Source organism: Opisthocomus hoazin, chromosome 12 (genome assembly GCF_030867145.1).
Source record: "Opisthocomus hoazin isolate bOpiHoa1 chromosome 12, bOpiHoa1.hap1, whole genome shotgun sequence".
Classification (NCBI taxonomy): domain Eukaryota; kingdom Metazoa; phylum Chordata; class Aves; order Opisthocomiformes; family Opisthocomidae; genus Opisthocomus; species Opisthocomus hoazin.
Genome location: NC_134425.1, coordinates 4511331 through 4517093, shown reverse-complemented (window position 1 = coordinate 4517093; position 5763 = coordinate 4511331). Strand labels below are relative to the sequence as shown.

Here is a 5763-nt window from a genome sequence, read left to right as displayed (position 1 = left end):
CAGGTAGTGCTGTCATTTCTTTACCTTCATTTTGGCCAGAAAGTTACAAATCACATTTACGAGACACTGTACAGCTGCTTGTCTTATTTACTGGACACTGCAGCCTCTCAGCCTTTAGTGTGTGGATGATGATAGAAGGAAGGAACAAGGAGCGATGTGGAGCTTCCAGAACCCGTGGCTGTGGAGCTACAGGATCTCCCGGGGAGAGCCCCCAGGCTGTGAGCAGAGCAGCGAATGCCACGGGCTTTGGCAAGCAGGAGCTTGGTGACCAAAGCAGAGCATGGCATGAAGGGGTGCCTAGGAGAAGGAACAGTCCGAACAGGAGAGCAGAGAGTGGAGAACTGGAAGGCGTGACTTTGTGCAGGAGTTATTGCAGAGAGAGAAATAGTTGGTAAGGAGCTCAGATTAGAACGATCGCATGAGCAGCTCTTAAAAAAACAAACAAAAAAAGGCAATAGTGCTACAGGTAGTCATACAAATGTGTATGTCCTTTCCAGAGGAGGGCACAGCAGTGATCCGAGGGCTGGAACCCCTCTGCTGGGAGAAAAGGCTGGGAGAGCTGGGGCTGGTCAACCCGGGGAAGGGAAGGCTGCTGGGAGGCCTTAGAGCAGCCTTTCAGCAGCTTATGAGAAAGATGGGGACAGACTTTATAGCAGGGCCTGTTGCGACAGGACAAGGGGTGATGGCTTTAAACTAAAAGAGAGGAGATTTAGACTGCATATATGGAAGCAATTTTTTACAATAAGGGTGGTGAAACCCTGGCCCAGGTTGCCCAGGCAGGTGGTCGATGCCCCATCCCTGGGAACATTCCAGGCCAGGTTGGACGGGGCTCTGAGCAACCCGGTCTGGTTGAAGCTGTCCCTGCCCATGGCAGGGGGCTGGACTGGGTGGCCTCTGAAGATCCCTTCCAACCCACACCAGTCTGTGGTTCTATGAAAACCTCCTAACTGAGCTAACTGCACAGTACTGGAGTTCACGCTTTGGTATTGAATGGTGACACTGTGTTGGAAAAGTAACATCGCTTTCAGCTTTGTAAGCCAACAAGGAAACATTAATTACAGTTTAGACTCCTAATAAAAGTTTTACTTCATTTTCACACTACATGGTGCGGAAGAGTTTAGTTTTTAAAACGTTTCCAAGTCACGGTGGAGATTTATCACTTTCCAAGCTTAAATCAAATTCCTACTAACTCAAACTCCCACAAAGTCACCTTGTGCCTAGAACGACGCTTGGCTTTACCCTGCTTCGCAGGTCCTGGCAGAAGGGCCCCCAAACAAGCAGGCAGACGTCCGTGAGGGGCCGACGCTCGCCCCAGCAGCACGTGTGGGTCCTGCAGCTGCGCCGCTCTCAGTGAGCCCACCGTTACTCAGACAGCGCTGCTGCCGTAAACGTGCTGGCACTGCTTCCACTGGGAATTCCTTCCACCACCCCATTCTCCATGCATTTAGTGTTAATGTTTACTCTTAACAGAAATTTTGATTCAGAATGAAAAAAAAGTGGTTTCATCTGTGATTTTTTTATTACCCTTTATTAGTGGAAAATGTTGTGTTTCCTTTAAGGTGAAACTTCACAGTTTGTCTAAGGTTATCAAGCAATATTTTTTGCTGTTAACAAGATGATTAAGAAATGTAACTTAAAACTGCTAGATAAAGCTGATTACATGTGAGGGCATAGATATATCGAAATAAAACAAGGGAAGATGAAGCTTTATTCCCAGTGTTATGATCGAGGTGACTTTTGGAATACCCTTCATAAGCTTCTCAAAAAACCACTTAACTACCCTCCTTAATGTCTCTGTAATTACCAGTTTAGATTTGGGAGCCCAGGTGCAGAAGTCATTCCAGAGAATGCAAGGATAAATGTTCTGCAGCAGTAACTTCACTTTTGTCTGCAGATGCACCTGAAATGGCACTGAAGCACAAAGAGGTTTCCTTTTGAGATGCACGGGTGAAAGGCATCACTTCAAACAGCACAGTCACTCCTGTACCACTGTAAAAAGCGCCTGGGTCCCGCAGGATGGCCACTGGCTGGTCACCCCTGGGGAGCGGGAAGGCATGCCAGTCCTACGCTGAACAAACACCTCACCGTTCCCACGTTCCCACAGCAACACTTCTACATCGCTTATCTTTAAGCAAACTTGAAATGTCATCTCTGATACAACTAAACCAGCACTAGGTGAATTTAGATGGCCTTTCCTCAGAGATCTTACTTCCAGTGGCAAACCACGGCGGCAACGCTCCTGTGATGACATCATCAGATTGTCAGGATGGCTGTGCTTTGAGAGAGAGAACTGCTAGGCCCCTCAACTGTGTCTGGCTTCCAGTCTTACTCCACCACCTTTCCTTCCTCCTTACCAGCAGCAGCTTCCTAAGGAATCGCACTTCGTTTGCATGCTCACGCCTCGAGCACCTTCTCCAGGAGTGGCTTCATAACCAGCTCACAGTCTGTAAGGAGGGAGGGGAAGCTGCCTCCAGCTCCTCCTGCCCGCAGCAGCACAGCCCTAGCTCTTCCTCTCTAGTGCTTCCTGGGCTCACTGCAAAGCTGATTAAGCTCCCAGTGAAAAGCTACACCTTGTTTTTGGGCTCATGGCTTGTTTTTCTACAAAGACAGTAATTTGAATAGTCTTCAATTTGCTCTGAACGCACCGAGATCGGTAAGCGCTCCAGCCTGTGTAAGGTGCGCGGTGGAAGCACGCGGCAAAGAGCAAAGCCTTGCTTTTTCACAGGTCGTGGGATGCTAGCACGTTGTCTCATAGAACTGCAGCCTCCAGCTTCACCTAGACAAAACCACTCATTTCTACGCTCTGGTTCCGACTCCCTTAAAGATAAGCAGGCAGCCTGCCCTGCTCCTTACTGTGACTGAAAACAGAAGGATTTCTCCAATAGTGAAGCTGTTAAAAACATTCCACTCAAAATAAGGATTACGGTTTCTTTGTCCTGGCAAATAGGAACCATCAGCCCCCGCATCAGTTTGGGAAAGTCGAGGACCTAGCTGGGTAACACAAATACACCCTGTAGAGCATTTTCCACACGCCTGGGGACTCTCGGTGCCCTCGCAGCCTCTGCTGTTCCCACCACCAATTGTTGGGTTGTCCTCATTAACCATGAATGGTGGGCACTTCACTCCCCCCTCAACTCTGCTCCCCTGTGGCAGAGTCTCTGCAGCCTGCTGTCCTCCCTGTGCCCTGCCTGTCACCGGTTGGCACTGTGTCACCTACTCCAGCGCCAAGGAGCGACAGAAGCTTGGAACATGCCAACTGCTACCTGCTAGGAGCACTTCTTCCAACGAGCTGCTGATGACGATGAAAATTTAGTTTGCTACCTCTTCCAAAAGCAGAGGTTGTGTTATCTCTGCTCCCTGCATTTTTCCCTTCTGATTTTTAGAGCGGTTTCTTGGTACTGCCTACAGCATTTCCTGACATTTTGGAACTAAACAGATGCAGAATTTAAACGCTTATTTTCAATCCCAGAAATGCCATGAGTCAAGTAAAAGATCCTGCAGGCTTAGCCCCTCAGCTTTTTAAATGCTGGTTTGTGTTAGCTCCTTCCCCCTCTTCACTTATTCATTGACGCACTCGAGGCTCAAATATGTCCTCAGCTCCATCCAAAAAGTGAGGTTAGTACCAGTGTTCAGCACCTCTGAAACTGCTTTTAAACCTGACAAGTAGCAGAAAGCAGCAGTCTACAGTTCACAACTGTTTGTCAAATGCACAGGAAAACCTTACCAGGAACAATCTCTCCTAACAGCCACACTCAAATTTTAGGAAAGAGTTAAAAGAATTCACATCTTGCAACTGCTCATCTGAAACCTTGTCTGATGCCAATACAGAACAACTAGCCTTATGTAACCCATTTTGATATCGCAGCTGGATAGGAAATGGGAACATTCCAGTCTGGTCAGCAGGTTCGCTACAGGCCTTGTTGATTAACAAAGGGAGAGGAGGTACGTCAAGGCACAGCTTCTGCCCGATTGCAGATTTCAGGATCCTGGAATGTACTGGTTGCCTCTGTAGGTACACTGCAGGACGCTGCCCTTGGGACGCCGTTTGCTCAGTTACAGTAACAGCTACCATTTCTCTCCAGCAGTTCACCCTGCAGCCCATCTGCAATGGCATCTGGCCACTTTTCATCCTCTGATGACTAATGCAAGCCACCATTATCCATAATTGCCCGTCCTCTACAAACGCATACAATGACCCCCCCTCACCAATACAACTGGTCTTTCTGCATGTTAGTGCTGGATTTGAGAGGACAGGCTTATACACACAGAATTCCAAGTTCTCTGTAATTTCTTCAATAAGAGAGCTATTCTTACTTGACAAGTCAACCCAAGTGTGAAGTAAAAGAATCCCTTTAGGTTGGAAAAGACCTCCAAGATCATCCAGTCCAACCGTCACCCCAACACCACCATGCCTACTAAACCAGGTCCCGAAGTGCCACGTCTACACGTTTTTTGAACCCCTCCAGAGATGGGGACTTCACCACTGCCCTGGGCACCCTGTTCCAGTGCTTTACAACTCTTTCAGTACAGAAATTTTTCCTAATATCCAATCTAAACCTCCGCTGACGCAATGTGAGGCCATTGCCTCTCGTCCTATCACTAGTTACTTGGGAGAAGAGACCAACGCCCACCTCACTACACCTTCCTTTCAGGTAGTTGTAGAGAGCGATAAGGTCCCCCCTCATCCTCCTCTTCTCCAGACTAAACAACCTCAGCTACTCTTTGGAGAGCCTGTGGTAGAAGCTTGTATTGAAAATAGTGCAAGCTGCACTGACATCAGCAGAGAACCCCAGTTTCTGGAAGGAATGCACCTGAAATACAATGAAAAAGCTGCCAAAAAGGGAGCATATGTCATTGGAAGCTGTGGCTTTGACTCTATACCAGCCAATATGGGAGTACTGTACACCAGAGAGAAGTCAAAAGGTACCTTAACTGTTTTCTGAAGGTGAAAACTGGGCCTGAGGGTTCTTGTACACATGATGGGACCTGGAAGTCAGCTCTTTCTGACCTTGCAGATCAAGACAACCTGAGGAAGCTTCGAAAAAAGACAGGATATGCCCCTGTTCCAGCAGTTGGTGCAAAACTTAAAAGAAGAGGACTTGTGTTTTACAATCAGGAATTCAAGGAGTACCCTATTCCATTCATGAGATCTGATGTTTCTGTTGTGAAACGGTCTCAGCGTTATTTCCACATAAACTTGCAGGAAACCCCTGTGCAGTGTGGTGCTCATGTGAATACAAGTGGTCTTGGCTCTGTTATCGAGCTGATGTTTGCTGGCATTTTATTTTTTCTTCCTGTGAAGTTTAGCTTCGGTAGAAAATTTCTGATGAAATACCTGGAATTTTTCTCTGCTGGACGCTTCACAAAGAAAGGATCAATCCAGAAACAGATGGATGGAACTACTTTTACAATGACTTTTTTTGGTGAGGGTTACAGTGAGGGACAACATCCCCAGAATGGCAAACCAAGTGTAAAGATCCGCAACGAAGTGAAAGGACCAGAGCCTGGCTATGTTGCTACACCAATTGCAATGGTTCAAGCAGCTGCATCTCTTCCGGAAGATGAAGCTTGTCTGCCTAAAGAGGGTGGTGTGTATTCTCCAGGAGCTGCCTTCTCCAAAACAAAACTGATTGATCACCTCAACAAACGTGGCGTTGAGTTCTCTGTTATTAGCAAGCCTGAAGTCAGAACATAACTGTATAAGCTGACACCTTCCCTAGGTCTAACTCCAATAAAATTAATTTGGCTGTAAAGGCCTAATCA

At 47.3% G+C, this 5763-nt stretch overlaps 1 pseudogene; it reads left to right on the top strand.

Moving 5' to 3' along the window:
• Window positions 1–3587: 3587 nt before the first annotated feature.
• On the top strand, window positions 3588–5695 carry LOC142362802 (saccharopine dehydrogenase-like oxidoreductase pseudogene; annotated as a pseudogene).
• Window positions 5696–5763: the final 68 nt, after the last annotated feature.